The sequence below is a fragment of the Lontra canadensis genome, unplaced genomic scaffold, assembly GCF_010015895.1.
Source record: "Lontra canadensis isolate GAN:19392208 unplaced genomic scaffold, GSC_riverotter_1.0 scaffold7, whole genome shotgun sequence".
NCBI classification, from domain to species: Eukaryota; Metazoa; Chordata; class Mammalia; order Carnivora; family Mustelidae; genus Lontra; species Lontra canadensis.
The window spans coordinates 24916573-24944207 of NW_022631001.1; the positions used below are offsets into that span (position 1 = coordinate 24916573).

Here is a 27635-nt window from a genome sequence, read left to right on the forward strand (position 1 = left end):
TAACATAGCTGATACAAAACCATCTCACAATCCCAGTTAATCAGATAGTAATAGGCAAAGGTTAGTGTTTTGACTTTTTTTTTTTTTTTTTTTTTTTGGTCATTTTGTTCCTGAGTTTGTTTGGGTTGGGTTGCAGAGGAAAAAAAAAAAAGATGTGGTAGAAATAATGAGCCCAAAATAAAACTGAAAATGGCTAAAACTACATGTGGTAAAAATTTATTATGGATGGAAAAGCAAGCTGAATGATCCCATCTTCGTTGGTAATATTAAACATTGCAAAGTTGACTCCTGGGGAAATTCCACTTGGTGGAAATAATCGACACAAAATAAAAATGACAATGGTTCAAATCTCTTCCAGGAAAAGGTGGAATTGGTGGAAAAAATGACTAGAAACTTCAAAATAGCTGAAGGAATAATCAGTAAAAATCGATAAAGATAAAAAATAACTGATGAATCTAATCTTTCTTATAAAATTAATAGAAAAAATATATCTTGATGAAAATTCAATAAAGAAAAAATTTCAGAAAAATCAGAAATTGTTTTTGCTATATGGAAAGTTTATCAAGGGCTAAAATTGACTTAATAGAGTTGATTCCTGAAATACTTTAATAATTTCATTAATAATGGTATAATTCTGAGTAAACAGTTTACCTGCCAACACTTGGCAGGGTTTTGGAGAGAGAATCATCCAATTAGATGAAGGGTTTGGGCTATAAATGCCACTTTACAGTCTTCAAAGCATTTTTATACTCATTGCTTTATTGGATTCTCCTAATAAACTTTTGAGGTGACAGGGCAGGAATCATTCCTTCCAATTTACAGATGTAAACACCGAGATTCAGAAAAGTTAAGAGACTTACTAAAGGTCACCCAGCATGTTCATAGCAAGGTCTGATTTATCATCTGATTCCCAGATTCCTAGTCTGGTAAACTTCCTCATACCTAGGCGCCTAACTCTAATAATGCTTTACTGTTCGCCAGATTAGATCCATTCTAATTCTGATCTTCACCTAGTCCCCATTTTGTGCCAGTAGGAGAAGTGGGAAAAAGGAGGAGAGGGAGTAAAGAGAGAAGAGGGTGTGGCCAATGCAACACTTATAGAGGGGAAGGGACTTGCCTGTCACATAGTCAACATATCATAGGTAATTTTCTTATTCTCAGAAAAGGGATCAGAGGGGCTAGGATTTTTTGGGGAGGTGTGGGTGGACTGGTATTTTAAGGCTGGGCTAATAGGTTGAAAAATGAGATAGGCAGTTTGAAAATGACAGTGCCTGATATACTTGGGTAAAGTGAGTCATAAGGAATAGGAGTGTAACTAGAGTAGGTGGAGTGAAGCTGAAGAGATTGGCTGCAGCAGGGCTGTGGACCGCATTAACCTCTGATATAGGAAAGCTGGCCTTTCTCAGGTAGGCCTGCTGTTCTCCAGTGGGCTGGCTAGTGAAGCTTGAATGTTTTGGTCTTCAGAACATCAAGGAATAATGACTTATAAAATCTAAAAATACTGTAATTGGATACAGGATTTATGCTACATCAGAGATTGTCTGATGCCATATTCCATGTTAGGAGAGCTGGACACAGAAGAAGGCAAATTATGTTTTTAAGTATAAGACTTACTCTATCTATAGACAATGTTTTGTTTAAGTAAAGCTTTGCAGACCCTTTACAATAACTCTGTTCCTCCCTCCTCACTCCCCAGCTCCACAGAGATATTTGGCCCACAGATTAAAACCAGTGCAATAAGATTTCAGATACAAGGAAGATCAATGTGCCTAAAATATGTTCTAGGGAAGGTAGGACTTTGGCTTGAGTTTCAAGAATGAAGAGAAAAGGAGGAAATGGCTATGGAAAGACCAGAAGGAGGAAAATTTTGAGAATAGACAATGAAAATAGAGAACATTCTTTGTACTGATTTAACAGTCTTTTATGAATTGTAAGTTACCACCATTATTTGTTTTAATAGTGGAACTGTTGAGCTCACAGAAAAACCAGACAGGCCTCATCCTGAAGCACCACTGAGGGCAACAGGAACCCATGATAAGCTTTTTAGGCAGCAAAGTATGGTTGCTGGATTTGGAAATTACATTTCTTGAAAATAGTCTTATAACTTAAACTATGCGCTCTTTTTAAACAATTTAGGCAGTAAGAGAATGAAAATACTTGAAATCTGACACCCTTTCCTTCAAGATAATCACTAATAATATTTTGAGGAACCTCTTTCCTGAAATCCCTTTGCTTATAGAATATCCTCTCACACATCACATAAATTATACCATTTTAAACGTTTTGTAATCAATTTGTTTCCCTCGAGAATAAATTGTGAATAGCTTTTCGTGTCAATAAATAGATCTATATCATTATTTTGAATAGCTGCTTACTACTGCATTGTTTGTATATATAATTTAACTAGCCCTTATTGACGGACATTTACATTACCCCTGTAATCAGCAATCCCATATAACCACCTTGTGCATTCATCTTTCCTAAAATGTTTCATTCTCTTTTTAAGGTAAAAATTGTAAAGTAATGGAGCAGGGTCAAGAAGTATCTTCTTTTCACATTTGGATTTCAGTTGCCAAATTGTCCTCTGAATTGCAAGGAGACCAGGAAGAAGCTGCTGCATTAGTTCTGGTGTGACAGTGGCAACGGGGATGGCGAAGAGAATACAGACTCAGGTGATCTATCCCATCGAGGCCTCTTCTCAGTGGGTTGGCATACTCCCACCCTTTTTCTTCTCTTTCGCTTCTTTTCCTTAACATGGAGGAAGAACTGAGAACTGCATCTCCCAGCATTTCGCAGGCACCACACCCCCTGGGAACTGTAGTACCGCGTTTTGAGAAGGGTCCGGAAGAAGGGCGGGAGACTGTGGGGCATGTTGGGAAATGTAGTCCAGCAGGGACGAAGGCGGGGATGTATGTCCGAGCGTAAAGAGGTTGGAGACGCTGCAAACATTGCTACTTGGAGAAGAGAGCACTTAACTTTCCTCACAAGTGGTCTCTGAGCCCACAAAAGCCGCCAGCGGATGGTGGATTTTACTTCATTGTCCGTAACCAGGAAGGGTTCGGCCCCTCGGTATAAGGCGCGCGGCTGCCAGCGCAGGCCGCGCAGGCCACGCGCGGGCCCGAGCAGGGCATGCTGGGAATTGTGGTCCCGGCGCGCTGTGGGACGTGTCACGGCGCCGCGCAGGCTCCTCCTTCCCCGCCCTTCTTAGCGGTCCCCCGCCCCCTCCCTCCGCCTCCTCCTCCCTCTCCCTCGCCCGCAGCCGAGCGTCCCCTCCCCCCACCCGTCGGGCTCTTCGTCGGCTACTGCAGAGGATTCAGAGCCGAGTCTGAGGAGGAGGCTCCCGTTCCCTGCGCGCCATCCGCCACCTTACTGGACACGGGCGAGGGAGCGAGAGCGTCGCCACTGTAGCCTCCAGAGAAGACAAGGGCATCGCCGCCTTCCGCCGTCGTCTTCGCCTGCAGCGGCTAGCCGGTGAGGAGACCGCCCCCCCTCTCCCGGTCGGCTCTCCTGGAGCCTGGGCCGGTGGTACTTATGGAGAATGAGAGTGGGGGCTGCTGAGACCCCGCGCGGGTTGGGGGAAGGGGGTTGAGGCTGCGATGGAACGGCGGGTTGGCAGGGGAGACTTGCCCTGGCGCGGGGCTGGGGGTGGGGTGAGGGTGGGACCCAAGCAGGTTGGGGGGGGCGACAAGGGAAGGGGACTTTTAATAGCGATTGACCCGATATGGGACAGGAGCGTGAGATTGGGAGGTGGGGGTGGAATTTGGGATGGTTTTGGGCGAGATAGATGATGAGAGTGGAGTGGGATGGCTTTTAATGGGGGAGGGGACTGAATGAGGGTGATGGATTTGGGGTTGGCTTGGAGCAGTTGACAGCTTGGGATCCAGCCGGGGTGCAGGGTAGGGGGATGATTTCAATACACAGTGGGATTGCAGGTTTGGATAGGACCCTGGGGGAGGGGTGTTAATTCATGAGAGTGGAATTTGGGGTGGATTTAAGGCAGACTGATGGAGGTGGTAGAGCTGGGAGTAAGGGGCTTGGCACGGGTTGAGACCTGAGCTGGAAGTGGGCGTTTGCCATCTCTGGGTGGTGGGATTTGTGGAGACTTATGGAATAGCGTGGGTTAGGAGAACAGAGGAGGTAGAATTTGGGGTTTTTCTGGGGAATGCTCATGGAGGTTGGAATAGGAGCTGTTGGGGGTGGGACTTTCAGTGAGAGGAGTGTGATGGTGAGCTGGCAGGAGGGGGGTAAATTAGAAGTTAGGCCCAAAATGGTCAGGCAGAGATTGAAATTGGAGGTGGGTACAGGAGATGGGATTTAGGGTGATTTTAGAAGGACTGGAAAAGGCATGGTGGCTCCTTGGGTGCAGGCGTGAGGCAGAGGGCTCAGAAGACGCTGCTGGGCTAGACTCACTGAAGGAATAGTGGCAGGTGGTGAACAAGGTTGGGGGATGGTATCTTAAAGAAAATGTCCCTTGGCTGAGGTGGCAGAGGGAGTTTTGGAGAAGCAGTGTCTGAGATGAACTCATAGGACTGCAGAGGTGGTTGCTGATAGTAAGGTGGCAAAGAGGCTATTTAACGAGTAGGAAACCTTGAGTTGTAGGTATGGATGGGGCAGGGAGGATGGAGTGGGGCAGTGAGCAGGGCTGGGAAGAGGTGCACTGGATGATTCTAGAGAGGAAGGATTCCGATGTCCTCCAAGAGACACAGGAGGGTCAGGGGTTGGACTTAAATGGACAGCTTTGGAGGCTGTGGTTGGGGGAGGAACAGTAATCAGAGGGGACTTTGCAAGGGACAGAGAAGATGCATTAAAGACTCTTTCCTAGAGGACTTCTTAAGCTGTTATTTCAGTCTTTTTGTTTCATTTGTATTAATATCATTAGTAAATCAACCCTAAGGGTAAAGTTAAGAGGGGCTTCAGTTAAAGCAGAATTAAGCAGGGGAGGGTGTTTTCTATTCATTTATTATAAAAAGAAAGTTTGGGGAAAAAACCTACTCTTGAACTAAAGGTGAAGATAAAACTGGAACGTGATAGATAATCTTTCTGTATGATGTCTCTGCCTTCTCTTTTCTGCCGTCCCCTTGGTGCATTTAAAAATTAGTCCTGGAATTTGGAATTAAATAGATTTGATGAGCTTGAGGTATTTAAGGGAGCATTCTTTGCTTGAGAACCCATGAATGACACTGAAAAATACGAGGCTGAATTTATTTTCTAGTCAGGCAATGTGCACGTATGTAGAAAGAGCTTAGGCCTCCCCCCCCACCCCTTAAAATTGATTGTCTGAAGACTCCATTTATTGGTGTCCTGGTTTGCAAGGCAATTAGGCCCATCATTGTATTGCAGGCTAATAATCCTGAGATGAATCTTGGCACCACTGCTTTATGTAAACAGAGAGAAGACAGGAAATATGGAAATGTCATAAATATTCATTGGTGAAATGGTTTGGTATTGATGGAGTTTTTCATTTGATTCTCTTTTGGCATTACTCGATAAGATTTAAAATAATTGGACTATATTTCTATAGATTGAATTTTCTTCTAAAGGAATTCAGGTGGTCAGAATTCTGTCAGATGTGGATAAATAAAGCATGTAGAATCATTTTTATTTTATTTTTTAAGGGTTGGTATTGATGTAGGCACATTGCATTAACTGCAGCGACAATGTCTCCATCTATTCATCAGCAATTTTCTTTAAAGCGTCATGATATATTTATTCTTATGGCCGACTGGTGATGCTGGAAGGTAAAGAGGGATGTGACTGGGGGAAACAGCTTTAGGGAACCAATTTTCTGCACTTAATTGCATTAACTATGATATGTTAAACATGAAGTGGCTGTTGATTAGAGCTCAGACTGAGAAAACGTGGGGAGGGGTGTAAAGAGGATAAAACTGGCATCAACAGGATCAAATTATTCTGTTTTTGTTCAGGCTTCAGAGTTCAGCTTGTAAACAAACCATTTTCTTTGGTTTGACAGTGGAGCACGTAAAAATGCCCAAAATTTAGGATTTTTTTTCTTCTTTTTTGTAGATCCAAAATAGGCAGAATGATGGAAGGTTGGCCTTATCCTTGGAATTGAAAGTGTTTTATTATAAGGAAGCTTTATTATAATGAAGTCCAGGTTTGAGCAGTTACCTGTAATTTGATGAGGGTGTAATCTAACTAATGCAAGCATTTCTCATAACTTTACTCTGGGGTCCAGACATTGCTTTTGTGGATCTGCAGGCTTGAGCTAGAGGTGAGATATTTATATTAAAGCTCTGGCTTTTGAAAGCTCAAAATGAAAACTAATCGCTTAGGAGAAATGTCTTAGTGGATTTTTTCCTCCTTCACAGCTATGGGCATCTGTACAGTGGAAATGTATATAAAGTGTTTGTTTGATTCTTCTGATGTTCTGGTAAGGAGAGAACAGAGGAGGTACTGGTAGGCCCCTTGGTAATGAATGGCCTGTGAATTTAGAGGTGCAGAGTCCTGAGTTCAAATTTCCCATTTTACTACTTGATAGCTAAGTGATTTCAGTAAAGTCATTAAAAACCTTTCATACTGGGGCGCCTGGGTGGCTCAGGGGGTTAAAGCCTCTGCTTTCGGCTCAGGTCGTGATCCCGGCGTCCTGGGATCGAGCCCCGCATCGGGCTCTCTGCTCAGTGGGGAGCCTGCTTCCTCTCTCTCTCTCTCTCTCTCTACCTATGATCTCTCTCTGTCAAATAAATAAATAAAATCTTAAAAAAAAAAAAACAAAAAACCTTTCATACTTAGTGGTAATGGTTGCACAACATTACTTCTCCTGAATTGTACATTTAAATATGGTTGAAATAATAAAAACAAAACTTTTATACTTTGCAAGGCTGTCAAGGGAAACAATGCCTTTATGCCCTAAAATAACCTTATGACCTGAAAACCCTACATATATGAACTATTTGTTCAGTGTTTATTTACTTATTACCTGCTAAATGTCAGGGGAAATGAAAATGAACAAAAAACAGTTGTCAAGGAGTTTTCATTGTTGGGAGAGAGATGATTTAAATATAGTGAGAGAAGTGAGGCATAACTAATGTGGTGGTTAAAGATGTGGATTCTGAAGTGGGTCCACCTTCCACTGCTAGCTGTGTGACCTTAGGCACAATGGTCTTATCTGTAAAGTGGGCATTAAGAGAATAATTTCATAGGATTGTTTTGAGGATTTAACAAAATAATCCATGGAAAGTATTTAACACTGTGGGTTGGTTACATAGTACACATTAAAAAATACTGTTGCCGGGCGCCTGGGTGGCTCAGTGGGTTAAGCCGCTTCCTTTGGCTCGGGTCATGATCTCAGGGTCCTGGGATCGAGTCCCGCATCGGGCTTTCTGCTCAGCGGGGAGCCTGCTTCCCTCTCTCTCTCTCTCTCTCTGCCTGCCTCTCCATCTACTTGTGATCTCTCTCTGTCAAATTAAAAAAAAAAAATACTGTTGCCATTATTATGAGATAGGAAGGTATTAGAATGTGCATAGCCTTGTATATCATTCCATTGAGTTTTTGGTATTATGTTCTATAATTTATTAAAGAGGGATTACTTTGGATTATCATCTCACAGTTTATCTGGATATTTTCATGTTTACATATTTGCATATTTGTAGTCTAGGAACTTTATTTTATTTTATTTTTTTAAAAGATTTTATTTATTTATTTATTTGACAAGAGAGATCACAAATAGGCAGAGAGGCAGGCTGAGAGAGAGAGGGAAGCAGCCTCCCTGTTGAGCAAGAGCCCGATGCGGGGCTCTATCCCAGGACCCTGAGATCATGACCTGAGCTGAAGGCAGAGGCTTTAACCCACTGAGCCACCCAGGCGCCCCATAGTCTAGGAATTTTAATCAGTAAAGTACTAAACATATGTCTTAGCTGTTCGCTTCCTCGTCTATAAAATAAGAAGAAAAACTGCTCTGAGGGTTTAAATGACTTGCTTAAGGTTGCACAGTAAGTGGAAGAGTCTGGGCTACAGCTCCCAAATTCTGATTTCTTAACTCTGTATCTTTTTAAATTATGGAATTAAACCGTAAGTATAAAGTGCATATAACATACATCTTTAAGGAATGGAACAAATTGAAGATCGATGTTTTTCCTGTTCGGCTTAAAAAGGAAATTTGTAGTACCTTTAAAGCCTCTTGTGATTTCCTGCCTGATTGAATGTCTCTCCATTTCTCTTCCTCATAAGTAACCACTTCCCTGAATTTTGTGTGAATCATTCACTTTCTTGTCTTTATTCTTTATAGTTTTACCAAAACAAGTGCATATTCTAAACAATATATATTTTTTTACCTTTGCAACTTTATATAAATAGAATCATAGTGTAAATATTCTTCTGTGACTTGCTTTATTTTTATCTATTATTATTATTTTTTTTTTTTGTAAGAGGTTTATTTATTTGAGAGAGAGAGAGAGAGAATGCGCACTAGCGGAGAGGAAGGGCAGGGGGAGAGAAATGTGGGACTCAATCCCAGGACTCCGGGATTATGACCTGAGCCCAAGGCAGGTGGTTAACTGACTGAGCCACCCAGGTGCCCCAATTTTTATCTATTATTTTTTAACTTTAAAGGAGCTTTATTTCTTCCACCATTAAAATACCATATGTGCATGGTACAAGTTGGAAATTATAAAAAGTAAAAGGAGGGATTCCTGGGTGGCTCAGTTGGTAAGCGTCTGCCTTTAGCTCAGGTCATGATCCCAGGGTACTGGGCTCGAGCTCCACATCGGGCTCCCTGCTTGGTAGGGAGCCTGCTTCTTCTCCCACTCCTCCTGCTTGTGTTCCCTCTCTTGCTGTGTCTCTGTCAAATAAATAAATGAATATAATCTTTAAAAAAATAAGTAAAAGGAGGCAAAATTATTTTCTATAATCCCATTATCTATCAATACTTATTTATATGTATGTGTAAATAAAAAAATAAATACACATATCAGTAGATGTATGTGTACACATACATACACACACACAGGCATAGTCTAGATAGCAAGAGGAAGCCAGTTTGCATTTATGGCTAATCAGATTAGCCAGATGTGGGTCAATCATACTTAGGAATGGGAGAGGGGAAATAGCAGCCTTTGTGAGCTGTGAAACAGCACTTTCTTAGAGCTTTTACCTCATTGACAGTTCTTTATTTACTAAATACTAATTCTTTATCACCTTAGCACTTCATTTCATACTTTGATAAGTCACTTAACTCTTTGGGTCAGAATTTTTGTGCGTTTTTTTGTGCCTAGTACATTGATCCTTTCCTGTTTGTCCAGGAGGGTCTGTCATCTGATGTACAGAGAGTACCATGAATAGGAAGTCATCACTTATACATACCAGAATTCAGCAACATAAACACCAAGAATGTTTTGTCTAAGAGATATGAAATCAAATTCATTAATAGTCTGTTGGAGCTTCAGTTTACTTATCTGTAAAATGGGTTTCAAATGAGATAATAAATGTGAAAATACCTTTTAAACTATAAAGAATTATATAAACATTAGGGTTTTTTTTCCCCCTCCTAGTTTACAAAATTGAAATCCCCACACAGAGGTACAAAGCTTGTTATGTTTGGTTTATTGCTTTTCTGAAAGGTTCTTCTTGGAGGCGGGAGTATATGGACAGTTCACAATTTCTCCCTTGAGACTTGAAAACTGTTGGGGCAGAGAAGGTGCTAGAAGACTTTCTTCTAGTTAATTTATGGGACATGGTTCTGCTGTTAACTGTGCTGGCTAGCTCAAAATGAAATAATTGAGGCTGTATTGAAGTGGAGAATGCAGTATACAATGTTTGCTCTTCATTATCCTGACAAAACTCAGTTTTCTACCTGTAACTTATTACCAAGATAGGGTAGTAAAGTGAGATAAATTATCTGTGCATGTGTAGAAGGGAGATAATACTCCATTGTTGATTTGTCCTATGGGTTAAACAAGATAAGAAGGACAGAGCACCTGGAACCTTGACTGACACATGTATAATTGGTACTTAATATGGTAGCTATGACTATTATTTTTATTTTACTTATGAATTGTTTAAATTTATGAATTGTTTAAATTTTCCTGTAGGCTGTTCTTTTGTTATTCAGTGTTTTCCTGGGCTGTATCTCCTCACACTCATTTTACATTATTTTAATATTAATACAAGTAAAGCAGAACAAAAACCTAAATCCACAACTGCAGTACATTCCAAGGCCAAAGAGCTAGTAGTCTTGTCTGCGTCAGATATGTTTAAGACATCTGTCCAACAAATAACATATTGAGTGATTATTAGATGGCAGTGAAGGAGTGCTGGAAATATGGGATACAAAAATTAAATTTCCCTGCTCTTAAGGAGTTTATAGTCCGTTTTTTTTTGGAAGATAGACATGCCACACATTGCCATAGCATAGCTTGGTAGGATAAGTGCTATAGTGGGGGAATGAACAATGGGCATGGAGGGGATGGTGGTGGTTGTGGCCTGATCTGCCTGGGGGGAGCAGGGAAGAGAGAGGTGCTTGAAGGAGTTAATGCTTGAGCTGAGACTTGAAGGAGATTTGGATGTGTTGCGAAGGAGAGCTTAAGAAAGGTTCATGAAGTCAAACCACAATCTTGATTGTTCCCTCCCAGTGTTCTTGTAGGCCTTGGTCTGTATCCCCTTTTTAAGGCCTTTCTAACATGCATACCTACTGTAAGACCAAATAAGCAAATCCCCAAATATATTGTACTGTCATGCTCCTGTTCTTTCTGTATTCTATTTCTTTTACCTGGAAAGCCCTCTTCTACTGAATTTCTTAATCTTTACTTTGTCCATTAGACAAGTTGTACTAATGAACACGTTTTTTGGTTTTTGTTCTTTCCAGTTTGTTGTTTAGCAGGAAGAGATTTTTGAAGCTATTGAAACTAGCTGGTATTTAAGAAGAAATTTTTATTGTTTTTGCTCTCTTAGTAAACGTTGATATTCCTTAGGGTTGGCTCCTTGGCTCACTGGACTTTTTTATTTTTTAAGGTTTTTTTTTTTTTTTTAAAGATTTTATTTATTTATTTGACAGAGAGCATAAGTAGGCAGAGAGAGAGGGGGAAGCAGGCTCCCCACTGATCAGAGAGCCCAATGCGGGGCTTGACCTGAGCCAATGGCAGAGACGTTAACCCACTGAGCCACCCAAGTGCCCCTCATTGGACTTTTTTAGATTCTTTCCTTAAGTAGTCTTGCCCATTCTGTTGGCTTTAATTGCTGCCTATAGGCTGATGAAATATCTCGAGCTTGGAGCTCTCTGCTGAGCTCCAGACTTGTAAATGTCACTGGCTTTTGGCTATCTACATATATCTATTTAGATTTAGCTCAGATTCAGTAGGTCTGAAACATAGTTCATTTTCCTGTCCACTTCTAATCTCTTCCATTTTGTACCTCTCCCCAAACAAAAAGTTAAAATCGTCTCTTCCTGTAGTTTTGTAACTTAAATGCACTCCATCCAATCATACAGGCTAATGAATCTGTGCCATGTCTTTTTTTTTTTTTTAGTTTTAATTCCAATATCATTAACATACAGTGTTATATTAGTTTCAGTGGTACAATACAGTGATTCAGCAATTCTTCCTGTTACTCAGTGCTCATCATGTTAAGTGTACTCTTAACCCCCTTCTCTGTTCACCCTTACCCCCCCACCCTCACCCCCTGCCACCTCCTCTCTGTTAGTCCTTGGCTTGTTTTCCATAGTTAGAGTCTTTTTCTGGTTTATTTCTTTTTTTTTCTTTGTTTTGTTCTTAAATTCCACACGTGAGTAGAATCCTATAGTATTTGTCTTTCTCTGATTTATTTCACTTAGCATTGCACCTTCTAGATCTATCCATGTTGTAGCAAATGGCAGTTTTTTTTATGGCTGAGTAATATTCCATTGTGTATAAATACCACATCTTCTTTATCCATTCATCTGTTGACAGACACCTGGACTGCCTCCATAATTTGGCTGTTGTAACTAATGCTGCAGTAAACATAGGGCTGCATGTATCCTTTTGAATTAGTGTTTTTGTATTCCTTGGGTAAATACTCAGTAGTGGAATTACTGGATCATTGAGTAGTTCTATTTTTAACTCTTTGAGAAACCTCCATACTGTTTTCCATAGTGACTACACCAGTTTGCATTCCCACCAACAGTGCACAAGTGTTCCTTTTTCTCCACATTCTTGCCAACACTTGTTTCTTGTGTGGCAGGTGTGAGGTGATATCTCATTGTGGTTTTGATTTGCATTTCCCTGATGATTAATGATGTTGAGCATCTTTTCATGTATCTGTTGGCCATCTGTATGTCCTTTAAGAAATGTCTGTTTTTAAATTGGATTATTATTATTTTTTGATGTTGTATAAGTTCTTTATATATATTTTGGAAACTAATCATTTATTGAATATGTCATTTGCAACTATCATTTCCCATTCAATAGATTGTCTTTTGTTTCCTTTGCTGTGCAGAAGCTTTTTATCTTGATTTAGTCCCGGTAGTTTGTTTTTGCTTTTATTTCCCTTGCCTCAGGAGACATTTCTAGAAAAATATCACTATGGCCCATGTCAGAGAAATTACTACCTCCGCTCTCCTCTAGAATTTTTAAGGTTTTAGGTCTCACATTTAAGTCCTTATCCATTTTGAGTTTATTTTTGTGTATGCTGTAAGAAAGTAGCCCAGTTTCATTCTTTTGTATGTAGCTGTCTAGTTTTCCCAACACCATTTGTCGAAGAGACGGTCTTTTTCCCATTGCATATTCTTGTGCCCTTAGTCTTCTCCCTTATCTCTCACAGCCAAAAATAAATCTAACTAAGTATTTCTGAAATTCATCTTTCCTTTCCTTTCCTAATTACCACCTTAGTTCAGACCCTGATCCCACCTGGACAAGTACAATAGTCTCCTAACTGGTTTCTGTATTACCCATCTAGTAAACCTTTCACTCAGCAGCTAGAATGTATCCAGTAGATGTGTATGTCTACATCATTCTCTTGCTTAAATCCTTTTATTGGCTCTAAAGTCTAAGCTCCTTAGCATGACTATTAGGACTTCTATGCTAGCTCCTTAGCATAACCTATTAGGCCTTTTGTGACCTGTTCTTGTGTACTTCTCCTACCTATACTTTTCCTATGGTTGATAATACTGAGTAGCGTGTAGTTCCTACAGACACCTTGCAATTTCAGACCTTTGTTTGTGCCATTTTTCCTGGGGGTTGGGTGCATCTCTCCTAAGAAACCTTTCAGAACCCTTAAGATTGCCCTAAGTGCCCCATTTTGTTCCGGGGGTCATCCAGTGCATGCTTCTGTCATAATACTTTGTTATGTAAGTCAACTGTTTTTGTTTGCTACTTCAGTTAACTCGAAGTGTCTTGATGACAGGGACTCCTGTCCTCGTCATAGTTTTCGCTCCTGGAGGGTGCATCCCAAGTAGCGAGTGAGTAGTTTTTTTTACTGAACCCAGTAAGGACAGGTGATAAGCCAGTACTATGAGATTCTACTTAGGAGTGAGGTGGTATTTTTTTCGATGTGTTTTTTAATTTGTTTAGAATGGAATTTAGAATTTAATTGGATTGATAAAGGGTTTAGTGATGATGATGGTGTGTAGCACAAGGTTCAGAAGTAGAAGATAGTAAGAGGGTATATTCAGGAGTTGGTAAATGCTTTCAGTAAAAATTTTAGGCTTTGTGGGTCACATGCAGTCTATATTACTTCTTCTTTTCCTTTTCCTCCTTTCCCTTCCCATCTTCTTCCTCCTCCTCCTCTTTTCTCCTCTTATGTTTCATTCTTAACTCACAGGCTATCGGAAATCAAACTTTAAGTTGTAGAATATTGAAGATCAAAGAGATTAAGGCAAGGTCATATTTCTTGTTTTATTTATTATTATTATTATTTTAAAAAGATTTTATTTATTTATTTGACAGAGAGAGAGACACAGTGGAGAGCAGGAAGCCTGATGTTGGGGCTCAATCCCAGGACCCTAGGATCATGACCTGAGCCGAAGGCAGATGCTTAATGACTAAGCCATCCAGGCGCCCCTTGTTTTATTTATTATAAAATTTAGTGCCTTGGGTAATTATACATATCTTTAGTTTACAGAACAATTATACAGGAATTTTATGGTCAAACTACCATGCTGTTTATGTAAAAGTTGGACATTTTATTAAATGGGCCATTGATCTTTGTATGAAGATGTTGTGAGGATACTTTGGTTTATTTTATTTTATTTTATTTTATTTTATTTTTTTAAGACTTTATTTATTTATTTGACAGAGATCACAAGTAGGCAGAGAATGAGGCAGAGAGAGAGAGGGAGGAGGAAGCAGGCTCCCCGCTGAGCAGAGAGCCCGATATGGGGCTCGATCCCAGGACCCTGGGATCATGACCTGAGCTGAAGGCAGAGGCTTTAACCCACTGAGCCACCCAGGCGCCCCGACACTTTGGTTTATAAAGCTCCAATACAACTCCCCTTCCTCCCTCTTTAAGCAGATATCTGGGTCCTGTCAGAATATGCCTATTTTTATGATGATATAGATTGTGTTTTTTCTTAGATATGGACATTTTCTTTTTAAATATTTATTTTTTTGTTATTTAAAAAAATATTTACTTAACTGAGAGAGAGCATTAAGTGGTGGGGAGATGGGGGAGAGGGAGAAGTAGACTCCCCACTGAGCAGGGATCCTGACAGGGCTTGATCCCAGGACCAGGGATCATGATCTGAGCTGGAGACAGATGCTTAACCAACTGAGCCACCCAGGTATCCCTGTTTATTTATTCAAGAGAGAATGTGAGCCAAGAACGTGGTGAGGAGAGGGGTAGAGTGAGAGGGGGAGAGAGAGAGAATCACCAGCATACTCCCTACTGAGCAAGGAACTGAATCCCATGACCCTGAGATTGTGACCTGAGCCAAAATCAAGAGTCAGATGGTCAACTGACTGAGCCACCCAGGCACCCCAGATATGAAGATTTTGAAGGAATTGTGGCTGATAAATTTTTTACAGTAAATTTCAATCCCTGACTGACTCAAGATTATGATCTTTATTTGCTTTCTGATCATGTCCTTCAAGCTTGACTGTTTCTGCTGATGCTCATATTTTCTAGCCTTTGTTTTATCATTTTTTCACATAGCCTAGTTTTTTTTTTTTTTAAAGATTTTATTTATTTATTTGACAGAGAGAGAGAGATCACAAGTAGGCAGAGAGGCAGGCAGAGAGAGAGGGGGAAGCAGGCTCCCCGCCAAGCAGAGAGCCCGATGTGGGGCTCGATCCTGGGACCCCGAGATCATGACCTGAGCCGAAGGCAGAGGTTTAACCCACTGAGCCACCCAGATGCCCCAGCCTAGTTTTTTTTTTAAAGATTTTATTTATTATTAGAGTACGTGCTTCTGTGGGTTGGGAGAGGGGCATAAGGAAGGGGCAGAGGGAGAGGGAGAGAGAGAATCTCCAGTGGACTCTGCACTGAGTGAGAAATCCTATATGGGGCTCAGTGTCACCACCCCAAGATCATGACCTGAAGTGAAACCAAGAGCTGGACATTCAACTGACTGAACCACCCAGGTGCCCCACATATCATAGTTTTCTAATTTGTCCTTCTTCTTGTATTTTGAATTTAGAGCAAAAATCTCTATCTGTAAATATATTTCTGCAAACATAATTTTATTTTATTTCTTTAAAGATTTTATTTATTTTTTGACACAGAGAGAGAAGGAACATAAGCAGGGGGAATGGGAGAGGGAAAAGCAGGCTTCCTGCAGAGCGGGGAGCCTGATGCGGGGATTGATCCCAGGACTCTGGGATCATGACCTGAACCGAAGGTAGACATGTCACAGGCTGAGCCACCCCCGCACCCCTGCAAACATAATTTTTTTTTTTTAAACTTCTCTTTTTTTTTTTTTTTTTTTTTTTAGATTTTATTTATTTATTTGTCAGAGAGAATGAGCACAGGCAGAGGCAGAGGGAGAAGCAGGCTTGATCAAGCGGGACTCCATCCCAGGACGCTGGGATCCTGACCCAAGCCAAAGGCAGCTGCTTAACCAACTGAGCCACCCCAGCGTCCCACAAACATAATTTTTGTATTTTACTTGACCTGTAGTGCATAGGTGTGTCATGTTGAATTATTTTCCTTAAGGATGAAGAAATCGAGACTCAAGGGTAATTTGACTGGCCTTAGGACTAGTAGGGATGAAGATGCAAAGATAAAAGGGACCTAAAACTTGAGTATTTGTAATAGGTAATGTGCTGGGTATTTTCTTTCCCTTATATAATTGTCACATTTACCCTTTATAGGGTATTGTGCCTATTTTACAGAAGAGGAAACTGAAGCAACTGTGGCTTGTAGGGATAAAGTAGCTTGCATTTGGTTACATAGCCAGGAAGAGAAGAGAGCATGTATTAAAAATCTAATCTGCCTTGTTCCAAAGTCCTCTGTAGTTTTAAACTCTGAGGTCAGTATTTTTTAGTCTACTTAGATGAGTGGTAAGTATTTGGCTACACATTAGACTCACCGGAGGAGCTGTTTAAAAAAAAGAAAGATGAAAAGACATGCCCCAGTTCCACCCCAACCAGTGCTAACAGAACTTTTGTAGATGAACCTAAGGTTGGTTGTGTATGTGTTTATGTTTATATAGAATGTAAAATTAAAAAGTTGTATGGGGGGAGTGAAACAGGTGAAGGGGATTAAGAGTATATTTATTATGATGAGCACTAAGTAGTGTATAGAATTGTTGCATCACTATATTATATACCTGAAACTAATATAATACTGCATGTTAATTATATTGGAATTAAAAAAATAAGTTGTATTGAGATGTATGTAACCTATATAGAAAAAAGTGCACAGAAAGTATAACCAGCACTCAGATCAAGAAAGGGAACATGGGACGCCTGGGTGGCTCAGTCAGTTGGGCATCTGCCTTTGGCTCAGGTCGTGATCCCAAGATCCTGGGATGGAGCCCCACATCAGGCTCCTTGCTCAGCGGAGAGCCTGCTGTTCTCTCTGCCTGCTGCTCCCCCTGCTTGTATACACTCTCTCTTTTTCTCTCTCTCTCACTCTGATGAATAAATTAAAAAAAAAAAGAAATAAGGAACGTTTCCCCTTCCTCCAAGATAACCAATAATCTGACTTCTAATACCATAGATTTTTTTTGCCTATTTGAACTTTCATAAGATATGACTGGCTTTTTGCACTCAACTGTGATTTATTTACGTTCTTGTGTATAACAATAGATTGTTTATGCTCATTGACATACTAGCAGTAGTTCTCAAGCATTTTAGTATCTTCACTCTTGCTAATTATTGAAGACTACAAAGAGCCTTCATTTGTGGGTTTTATCTATCAATTTTGCTGTATTAAAGATTAAAACTGGGGGCACCTGGCCGTCTCAGTTGGAAGAGCATGCTACTCTTGATCTTGGGATTGTGAGTTTGAGCTCCATATTGGGTGTAAAGGTTACAAAAAAACCCAAAAAAACCCATGAAATTTATTTTATTTTATTTTAAAAGATTTTATTTATTTATTTGACAGAGATCACAAGTAGGCAGAGAGGCAGGCAGAGAGAGAGAGGAGGAAGCAGGCTCCCTGCTAACAGAGAGCCCGATGTGGGGCTCGATCCCAGCACTCTGAGATCATGACCTGAGCTGAAGGCAGAGGCTTTAACCCACTGAGCCACCTAGGTGCCCCAAAACCCCTGAAATTTAAAAAGTATTAACTTACTTAAAAATACCAAATATATTAAATATTAGCATATTTTTATGAAAGTAATTATATTATTCCAAGTCAGAACTGTTAGAAGGATAATATTTTACATTTTTCCAGTCTTTTTACTGTCTGGATACACACACACACACACACACACACACACACACACACATATATATATTTTTTAAATTTATTTATTATTTTTAATTGGAGTATAGTTGACATCTGACTGGATATATATCTGCTTCTACATTAAATGTTTGGCAGTTGATTGTTTTGTATGTAATATATTTAAAAAATCTAGTCCCACATAGATAATGTTGCTAGAAGAGGAAGGACTGTTTTAATTGCCTTTTTAGATAATTGTGGATATTGCTTTTTGATACTACACCAAAACTTGACAACTGTTAGTTTCTTGAAGGTCCATTATGTTATAGAATCTGAAACTGTATCAGTGAGCTTTTCATATTGTATTACATTAAAATCATCAGTTTGTTTTGTACTTTGAGTGATCTACCTGTGCATGATTTTGTAGCATCATACATTGGTCATTTGGTTTACTGGTTATGTAAACTGGTTTACTGAATTATGCAGATCTTCTAAATGTTAATGCATTCTAATACATAATGTCAAAAAAATCACATTAGTTCATATTTCCACCAATCTTTTTTTTTTTTTTTAAGATTTTATTTATTGATTTGACAGAGAGAGAGATCACAAGTAGGCAGAGAGGCAGGCAGAAAGAGAGAGAGGGAAGCAGGCTCCCCGCGGAGCAGAGAGCCCGATGCGGGGCTCGATCCCAAGACCCTGAGATCATGACCTGAGCCGAGGACAGAGGCTTAACCCACTGAGCCACCCAGGCACCCCTATTTCCACCAATCTGATCAGACAAGTCTTTTCTAATTTTTGCTTCAAAGCTTAAATTTTAGCATTGGCAAGAAATAGTGACAGTTGTTTTCCATGAAGTGAGACTCATTGTTCATTTTTGAAAAAGTGTCTGCTGAACATGGAAGTCTGAATAATCATAGTTTGTCTGCCAGTTGTTCTTTCTTTCTTTCTTTTTAAAGATTTTATTTATTTATTTGGCAGACAGAGATCACAAGTAGGCAGAGAAGCAGGCAGAGAGAGAGGAGGAAGCAGACTCCCTACTGAGCAGAGAGCCCGATGTGGGGCTCTATCCCAGGACCCTGGGATCATGACCTGAGCTGAAGGCAGAGGCTTTAACCCACTGAGCCACCCAGGCGCCCCTGCCAGTTGTTCTTTCAAGTAAAAATGGTGTTTCATGAAAAAAGCTAGTTCAGCTTGGAACTTAATTGCACAAGTGCTTTAATGCTTTTCTTTGAGACAATTCTTGTACTTTGGTATGCAGGAAAAGTGCTTTATGTGTACTTTCCATTTCATCACAGAAATTAAAAACATGTGTAGTTAATGATTGAGATTAATAAAATTAATCATTTTTGTGGCTTCATTAAGAACATTTCACTAAAGTGAAACTGAAACTCTCTTTTTTTTGGCATGGTTATGAAGAATGTATAGATACTATTATAGTTTGGTGTCACTGCCTTCATTCAATACAAGATGGTGTGTTTTTATTTATTAGTATGATTATGTTTCCAGACTTTACTTATTTCTTACTGAGGGAATAGATGGTTTTGTTAAACCTTTACTAACAATACTGTTTGACAGCCAGCATGAATGCAGTTCGTTTTTCCTTGGCTTAGTAGAACCAAAATACTTTAGAGTTGAGCAGTTTCACAGGTTTGTCAGGATATTAGAAAATCACTGGACTTGGTACTTATTCTTCACCACCTTGTGGGGAAGGAAAGGTATGAAATGGCCTTTAGAGAATGGTGCATAACTATGCATAAAAGTGGTTCTCTAGGTGTATTTAGTCTTTCTGCTTTTAACTTGGATAATTTGCAATAGAAAAAGAAAAAAGATGCGGATGAAGTCACTGCCAAGTACTGTTGTTGCATAATGACTTGGGTTTTTCACTGTGATTGGGCAGGGGAGAATGGAGGAGGTAGGTTAGACAAGTTGTAGTGCTAAGCATTATTTTACCTTTCTGCTAGCATGCTTTTTTTTTTTCTTTTTTAAGATTTTATTTTTTTGAGAGAGAGAAAGAGAGAGAGAGAGAGATCACGAGTAGGGGGAGGATCAGAGGGAGAAGCAGACTCCCCACTGAGTAGGGAGCCCAGTGTGGGTGGGGCTCGATGCCAGGACCCTGGGCTCATGACCCCAGCTGAAGGCAGACACTTAACTGAAATGAGACACCCAGGTGCCCTCTGTCAGCACGCTTAAACAGCCTGGGACCTCAGTTCTGAGGGGAAAATGAACATTCATTGTGTATCTACATTGTGCTAGTCCTTTATGTATGTTATCTTATTTAAACTCACAATTATCCTGTAGGGTGGTCACAATTATTTTATACAAGAGAAAACTTAGGCTCAGAGATGTGGAAGCTGCTCGGGTCCATGAGCCAGTAAGTAATTAGTGTGAAATTTATTCCTAGACTTTTCTGTCTCCAAAGCCTGAGTGCTTTGCTATCTTCCAAGGACAGTGTCTTAGTGATCATTTGTGTATCTTTGATACCTGGGACCTAGTAAAGCTTAGTACATTTGGTTTAACAAATGAGTCAGTAATAAATGAGTGAACCAGTTTTTACAGAGTAGGATGTAGGGGTGCCTGGGTGGCTCAGTCGGTTAAGCATTTGCCTTTGTCTCAGGTCATGATCCCAGGGTCCTGGGACCGAGCCTTGCTTCTGGCTCCCTGCTCAGGAGGTTCCCTGCTGAGCAGGGACCACCTCCCTCCCCCCAATGTGGGGCTCAGTGGGGAGTTTGCTGCTCCCTCTGCCACTCCCCCTGGCTGTGCTCTCCCTCTCCCTCTTTCTCTTTCTCTCTCTCTCTGCCAAATAAATAAATAAAATCTTTAAAAAAAAAAAAAATCCACACCTAATCCCTCTGGGCTACTGTGTAGATTGATATTGATGCCACAAAGTTTGCCCTCTACGGTCTGGTCACCATTTGCTGTGGGGGAAAAGGTTAACCTTCTTGGTGATAAGCTCTATAAAATTATTTAATTTGGGTATTTAGGAATTGAAGAGATATAATAGGGTGAACGTTCCTTGCATTGTTACTGATATCTTTAGAAATAGGTAGTACGTCTATTTTGCTCTTGCTTTCCCCCTTACTAGCTGTGAGACCTTGGACATAGCACTTTTCTGTGCCTTGTTTTTTTAATATTTAAAAGGAGAAGGGCAGGGGTGCCTGGGTGGCTTAGGCAGTTAAACATCTGCCTCTGGCTCAGGTCATGATCCCAGGGTCCTGGGATGAGCCCCACATTGGGGCGAGGGAGGTGGTCCCTGCTCAGCAGGGAACCTCCTTCTTCCTCTCCCTCTGCTGCTCCCCCTGCTTGTGCTTTCACACACTCTCTCTCTCAAATAAATAAATAAAACTAAGAAGAAAATAGAAGGGCGGTAATATTAGCAGATAATTCCTGGTAGTTATGAGGATTGAATGAAGTAATTCATATAAAAATCTTAATACCATGTTTAGCATATGTTAATTACTCAATAAATGCTAGCTGTTATTCATATTATCCTTCTAGAATGAAGTATAGGATTTAATATGACTTATTGGAACAATGTTTTGACTTTTAAAGCATTTTCTAAAGATGAAAAAAAAATTTTAAGTAATCTCTACACCCAATATATGTCTTGAACTCACAACCCCAAGATCAAGAGTCACATATATTGCACTGACTGAGCCAGCCTAGATGCCCCTAAAGATTTATATTATAGAAATAAAGCACTGAATATATTGGGTTTTGTATTTTGGGATTTGTTTTCTGATTGTAGTTTGCTTGGTCTTCCTGGCAATGAAGCTCTAATTTTCACTGTTTGCCTGAATTTCCTGGTGAGCCAGAGCAGAGCAGATATGATGACCTTTAACTCTCCATCAACTTTTTAAACCTTGTAGTCTAGATGAAATAGGTTGGATTGTTCTGGAGAGTTCACAGAGGTTGATAGTTTTTTCTAATTTAAAAATGTCAGTGAATGTGACAAATACCCCTTTCTAAATTTTTATTAACTATACCAGTCATCAGTGAGAAGATGCAGTATTTCTCCATAGTACCCAGAACCAAAAGGTGTGTGTTTTTTAAAATTTTCTGCATTTATTTATGGTGGTGGAAGTATCCATCTTTTTGGGACTTCTGGCTTAGACAAGTACATTTTGGTCAAGCTGTGGAGTTATGGAGAGGAAAAACTTACCTGTTCTAAATGAACATATCTGAAAGCGTGACACCCCTTCAGTGAAGTATCAGTGTAAGTATACTGTCTCCTAGATGGGAGTTAGCATGAAACTCTTGAATACTTAAAACCTTTGAGATGAGGTCTAGGTTCCCTAATACAGTATAGAAGACAGTTTGTTAAATAACCTCTCCCTGTCTCCCTCTTGACTGTCATTATTTGCCTCTCCTCCTGTGTTACACATTTTATCTCTAATACTAATGAAATGTACACTGTACTGTGTTTTCAGTTCTCCAGATGCGCCGTGCCTCTTGTTTCAGTGTCTTTGACGTTCCTCTTTGGGCCTGGACATCTCTTTGTAAATCTTTTTTTTTTTTTTTTTTTTTAAGATTTTATTTATTTATTTGTCAGAGAGAGAGAGAGAGAGAGCGAGCGAGCGAGAGCGCACAATCAGGCAGAGAGGCAGGCAGACAGAGCAGGCTTCCCACTGAGCAAGGAGCCTGATGTGGATGTGGAACTCCATCCCAGGATCCTGGGATCATGACCTGAGCTAAAGGCAGAGGCTTAACAGACTGAGCTACCCAGGGGTCCCTAATCTCTTTGTAAATCTTAATTGACCTAACTCCTACTTGGACTTTAAGGCTTAGCTTAGGAGTTAACCTTTTCTAGAAAGCTTTCCTTGATTTTTCCCAGGTTGGGATTGGGTACCCTATCTCTGGGTTGCTCTGATTGTAATTGTGTATTTATTATCTATTGATTTCCTCCACTTGCAAGGAGCAGGGATTGTATCTGATCACCTTTTTTCTCAACGGCCCATTTTTGGAACTCGGACATCAGTAAGATCTTGTTGATTGAATCCATAGTTTCTGTCTAGTCTGTTAGCAGCTGTAATTTCCTAACTGGCTGCATTTACTCCATATTGTTCTAGGCTTAGTTTTTGTAGAATGGCTTTTTCTGATCCCCCTCCCCCAAGTCTTGTCTCTGCTACACTTCAGTCCACTCTCATGCTGTTCTTTGTCCGTGGTGGGATCGGTGGAGCCATTCGCAGTAGACCTGTAGATTCTCAGAAGTTGATTTGTGATAGATCCTAGACTCTCACTTGAAATGAGTCAAGGTTTTATTGGTAAATGAAGAAGTTGGGAACTTTTGATTGCTTTTCTAACTCTTGGTTCTTTTCTGTGCTTCTAAGTTTCCTCTTTACTAACCTTTGGGTCAGTTTTAACTTTTAGGTAACATAAAACAAATGCCACAAAATTAAATTTTATCAGTACTCAGCTTGTGCATTTGATTTTTTGACCCTAAATATAGGATTTGACTTATCAGTTATGGTGATGGGATGGACTGAGACTTAAGGAAATGTGGGGTTTTATGACTGTCTTGTTAAGCCCTTAGTGGTTCCTGACAGGTGATTTAAATTATGGCTTCCAAAAAAAACCAAAAAAGGTTTTGCTAACTAAAGTCTTAGTAGCGGTTAAAAATAATCATTTATGGATGTATTCATTTAGTTAACATGGATGTTACACTCTGTGCTAGGTAAGCTCTTTTTTCTTTCTTTCCTTCTCCTATTTTTTTCTCTTTTTCTTTTTCCTTTTCCCTTTCCTTTTCTTTTCTTTCTTCTAAGGGTTGAGCTCATGACCCTGGATCAAGACCTGAGCTGAGATTAAGAGTCAGACGCTTAACCGGTTGAGCCACCCAGGCACCCCATGTGCTAGGTAGGTTCTGATGAGATGAGTAGGATGTGGTCTCTGTCTCCAAGGGGCTCCCTGGTGCAAGGGAAAGGTATAAACAAATACATTACATTCAGTGTTTTATAGATGCTGTAAAATAACTAGCAAAGAGGGAGGTGTTGGTACCTTTTTCAGGGAAGAGTTCTTGGAGGAGTGAGACACCTGAGCTTATTTCTGAAGAGGAATGGGTTTGGTGTGTGGAAGATTCTAGATGTAGAGTCAGAAAACCTAGATTTGAACTCCAGCTCAGCCACTTACTAGCTCTCTGACGTGGGGAAAGTTGTTTAAGTACTCTGAATTTCAGGTTTTTTACCCTCTAAAGTGAGAATAATCATGTCAATAATTATTGTCAATAATAATATCAATAATAATGTCAATAATCATGAATAATTATTTAAGACATGAGAAATAACTTCATAAATGTTGTACACAAATATTGTATCTTGGTTTTTGTTTTTTATTCAGTGATAATAGTATTTTGACAGATTGGAGCATCAGTTTTCTTATCTAGTCTAGAAATAAGTGAAAAAAAGGCTGGATATATTAGTGTGTAGATGTCATTTTTTTAAGTACTAACACTGTTGGTATCATGAATTAGGGCAAAGACTTTTAAGTCTAGCATCCACGAAACTTTGGTTCTGTAATATTAGGGAAGATACTGCTGAGGATACTTAAGGTGTGGTCACTGAAAAAATACTGAATGTGGTTCTGAGTGGCTTGGATGTCAATAAGCCAAAGTGGAAAAAGGTCCTTTCTTACCTCTGTGTCAGCTTTGGATTTTAACGTTTCAGAATTACATTTTCCTCATCAGTAAAGCAGAGAAAAATAGTAGTTACTTTGCAGACTGAGAATTAAGGGATAAATTGGGTGAAGTGCACACCACTAGCCTTAGTTAAGCTTAATTAGTAGAATATTTAAAAATATTTTTCCTTTTAATGCAATAGACTTTGTAGAGAACCTTGCTTTACAGAATAGAGGGAGCTTTCTGTCATTTATATTGTACTAATACTAATAGTATTTTACTTCCTTCTTCAAATTTATTACACTGAATAATTTTGCAAGGTGAGTTTACCAGCTGTGGTACTTACTGGCTTTGTGACCTTCAAAGTTACTTAATCTTTCTGTAACTCATTTTATCTGTCTTTGAGGGAATATAGTGGTATTTACAGTATATAGTTATTAGGATTAAATGAGATAATTAGATAAAGTGTTTAGTTTGGTGTTTGGCATATAGTTAATAATTTCAGCAAATGAAAGGTTGTTATTATTACTTTCATTTTGTAAGTGAGGAGCTGGATAGAGATTTAGCAACCTGACTAGATTTACTTGTAAGAACCAAAGATGGGATTTAGTCCAGGTTGAGTAATGCCAAAGCCTTCACTCTTTATCCTTTTACTAGGCTATGTTTTGTAATTAATATTACATTTATTGGAAATGTATTAGGAGATGCTGTCGAGTGCTTGGAAAAAATCTGTTACTCTTGGATACTTAAAACTTTCTTTTGGTCATGTTTTACTAATAGTTTGCATAAACTCCAAACTAAATTGTTGGGGAAAGAATTCCTTGGCCTAGCTTCCCTGTGAGCAAACACAGTTTAAAGGCAGATATTCTGGTTAGTAAAAAGTGGTTGGTGGTTACTAAAAAGAACAGTGTATATTTTTTCCCCTCCGAAACAGCTTTCCTGAAGTAAAATTGACAGCGAGTGACAGAAGTTTAATATAGTTTGCTAAGTTTTGGCATATGTATATACCTGTGAAACCATCACAGTTCAGATATGAATATATCCATCACCTCCCAAAGTTTCTGGCATCCCTCTGTAGCCTCTTCCTCCTGTCTCTGATCCTCCATCCAAACAACCATTGATCTGCTTTCTGTTACTATAGTTAAAGATGGTCTAGAAGTCAGTCCAATCAGGATTCAGATTCCTAGTCTGCCACTGTACTGGTTGGGCATCTTTGGAGAAATCATATCTTCTCTCAGCCTAGTTTACTCATCTGTAAAATAGGAATTATATCCTTTGTTCAGAAGACCATGATAGGAATAGTTTGTAGAAAGCCTGGCATGGTGTCTGACACATAGCAGCCTTCAGTCACTGGAAGTCAGTATCACCAGCCAGCTTTCAGTTAGTGGTCCAGAGTACACTTAGGAGTTCAGAGCTCCAAAATGCTTTTCTATCACCTTAAACCCTGTCATTCCCTCCCATTGAATGAGCTTTTAACAGGAACATTTAGATTTGGGCCGCTTGAGGCCCTCAAGGGCTTTTGGTACTCTGTCCTTTCCTCCCCCATGCCCAGTGTTCCACATGCCATTAATTATGAACAGATGTTCTTCATAAATAAGCAAAGAACTCCACAAAAGATTTTTGAATTCTTGATGCCTATGTTTAAGTCTGGCATTGTGATAAAGCTGCATGAGCAATGAACTTACAGTCGGAGTTCTGAGTTTTAGTTTCCAGGCTGCCTTGGGCAAGTCATAAAATCTTTCTGAGCCTGACACAAAGTTTTCTCACATATTAAGTTGGGAAGGATCATACCACACAAATTTGGTGAGAGGATTAAAGAATTTTGAAAATGAACTGTATGATGAAGTCTTCGTTTATATGCATCATCCCATGACTGCTTTGCATTGTTAGAACTTTGTAAAATGCTCAGGTAGCATTTAAATGTGATGTCTTACAAGTTTTGTTTTTTGTTTTTTTGTTTTTTCAAAAACTGTATTTTATTAGGTTTTGCCACTAGTACAAAAAAGCAAAAACCAAAGGTTAAAAGTGCTTAGAATTTAAAGTCAGAGGAACTTAAATTCAAGTATTATGTTAATAGCTGTGTGACCTTAGGCAAGTTATTTAATTTCTCTGAGCCTGAAATTCTCACCTGTCAATAAAGGGTATCTAGTCTGCCTCAGAGGGTTGTTGTGAGGATTATAAATAATGAATGTGTCATGATTGGAGTATAGCAGATGCCCTCTGAAGCTAGTTTCTTTCCTTCCATTTCCAAAATTAGTAGATTTGTGGAGTTCAAGTTAGCTATTACTGAAAGGATTACTTTTGCCTTCCTCATTCCTTGATGCAGTTTGGCCCAGGATGGCTGTTAGCTAATGTCTCAGATTTCTCATTTAAGTCTAGAAATGAAGTTGGAAGTTTATGATGCTAGCCATTATTGTAAAGGGATTTATTTATTTATTTATTTATTGCCTAATAATGGGAGGAACCAGTGCCATGCTTTTGTACTTTCTCATTAATTCTCATTGCTGTAGCTAGAGATACTTTGTATTGTGGGAGTCAGGGAAACCGGGGCCATTTTCTTGTCTTTTCTGTTTGTGTTTATTTGGGTTAGAGAATTGTTTAAACGTTTCTCAGTGAATAAAGTGGATTTGCTTAGTTCAGATTCTTCCTCCTGGGCGAGGCCAGGAATGACCTACTGGGGTGGGGGTGGGGGTGGTTGGAGTTGGGGGGACTGGTGTGTTCTGCTTGTAAAGTAGTCAGGATCTTTGAGTTTGGGGGCGGTGGCGAAGAGTTGATTCTCTCTTCCCCTTTTCCTCTTCAGAACGTTTACAGCCCAACACAAAGGGAACTTTAAGATGGAGGTCTGCATTGTAATTTCCTAGAAATTGCTGCTTCTGGTAACTGCTCATTCAGTTTGCACCTCTTTGCTGCAGTGGATGAAACAATGGGGACAATAAAGCCATTTATCTGATAGCTGTAGCCTCAATGGGATGTTTGTTTTAATAATGGTATAATTTGCAGGGCTCATAAATTGTGATTTTATTCTCATGGAAATAACTGCCCGGTGGTATTTGGATTCTCAGGTCTCCTGTTGTGGATAATTTCACTAACATTCTGGCTGACAATTCCCTTTATTCTAGACTTCGTTTTAGATTGTTCAGGCTGGTTGAGTAATTAGCCCAGCGCAGAGCCAATTTTCTTTAGTTTGGGGCTGGCAGGTGGTTACTAGGTAACTAGAGGATCTTCTGAACAGCGAAGAAATTCTGCTTAGGGATTCAGAGAAAAATAGCTGAAT

The 27635-nt window shown here is 39.7% G+C and overlaps 1 protein-coding gene across 5 annotated transcripts in view; it reads left to right on the top strand.

Annotated features, from left to right (window-relative positions):
* Positions 1–3209: 3209 nt before the first annotated feature.
* FAM168A (family with sequence similarity 168 member A) overlaps positions 3210–27635 on the top strand; it is a 199644-nt gene continuing 175218 nt past the window's right edge. For 4 of the 5 annotated variants that reach the window (XM_032853139.1, XM_032853142.1, XM_032853144.1 and 1 more), the window contains exon 1: positions 3210–3471. The gene's annotated coding sequence lies outside the window, so the exon portion shown is untranslated. Of the gene's footprint in view, positions 3472–13779; positions 13801–27635 lie in introns of those variants that run through there. The other variant, XM_032853140.1, reaches the window with a different exon arrangement.